This window comes from Aplysia californica, unplaced genomic scaffold, assembly GCF_000002075.1.
Source record: "Aplysia californica isolate F4 #8 unplaced genomic scaffold, AplCal3.0 scaffold00236, whole genome shotgun sequence".
Lineage (NCBI taxonomy): Eukaryota > Metazoa > Mollusca > Gastropoda > Aplysiida > Aplysiidae > Aplysia > Aplysia californica.
This window is the reverse complement of record NW_004797506.1, coordinates 1,036,928-1,038,243: the sequence shown is the minus strand read 5'-3', so window position 1 is coordinate 1,038,243 and position 1,316 is coordinate 1,036,928.

Sequence of the window (1,316 nt, the reverse complement as noted above, 5' to 3'; positions counted from 1 at the left end):
GGGCTCATGTGGCCTGGAGGTTAAGGTTTTCGCTTCTCATTAAAAGGTCCCGAGTTCGAATCCGGGAAGCGACGGAAAACAAACTTTTTTTTCTCTCTAAAGCAGTCTCCTTTCACTTCCTGCCATGCTCTCTAACAATGTTCTGTCGTCTGCTTTCGTCTCCACTTTCTGCCCCACCCCCTCACCTCCTTTGCCCCCTCCTCTGGGCTCCTGACTCTTTCGGAAGCCTTTCTACTGCTTCTCCTTGGCTCCTTACTGCTGTCTTTCAGCCACATCCCTGATCTTCTGGTACGAAAGATCTACACCTAGCCTTCTCAGACAAGGGCAAAAAATCTCGGAGGTCCCGTGTGCAAGTTGCGCACGTTAAAGTTAAAGATCCCTTGGTGTCTAAAATCGATAAGAGTAGGCTTCGGCCGCCACCCGGGCAAACGTCAAAGTTTCCTACCCACTGAAAATGTTTAGTGTGTCCCGGGCGCTCATATGCGCCATAAAACACTTACAAAATACAACCAAAAGAGAAAAAACCCAACTATAAACCCCCATCAGCGATACAGCTTTGAAGACCAAAGACAACAGCACTTTGTCACTTTGTGAGCAGCAAAAAGAAACTGGTGTGAAGTCGTACCGTAAAGGAATGTGTATAGTGCACACACAGTCAGCATGATAGGCTACGTGGTTAATGATACATGATCAAGGCAACATTCTGCCCAGCACAGATTAGAACATTACATTAGCACTTGCACCACTTCATGATGACAATATATCATAATGAAAAAAACATATTAAAAAAAACACATTATACACATACCCTACCACAACCAATTATTCAAGGTGGAGTTTATTTGACATCTCCTACCACAACTACCAGTCATTCAAGCTGGAGTTTATCTGACATCTCCTACCACAACTACCGGTCATTTAAGCTGGAGTATATTTGACATCTCCTATCACAACTACTGGTCATTCAGCTCGGTCAAGGTGGAGATCCTCTGACATGACACAACGTTTGTGAAGTTTCTCTCTCCCACAAGGACATTGCCCAAGAGCACGTTGCTCTATAAATGTTATATATTATTATTTATTATTGTTGCACGTGAGAGAACAACGTGAGAGAACGTACAAAAACCAGACAACTCATCACATACCAGTGACCAGATAAGGAACCTGTACTTTCCTTCTGCACCGTCATCCCCCCAGTTAGCGCCATCCCCCCCAGTTAGCGCCATCCCCCCAGTTAGCGTCATCCCCCCAGTTAGTGTCATCCCCCCAGTTAGTTAGCGTCATCCCCCCAGTTAGCGCCATCCCCCCAGTTAGCG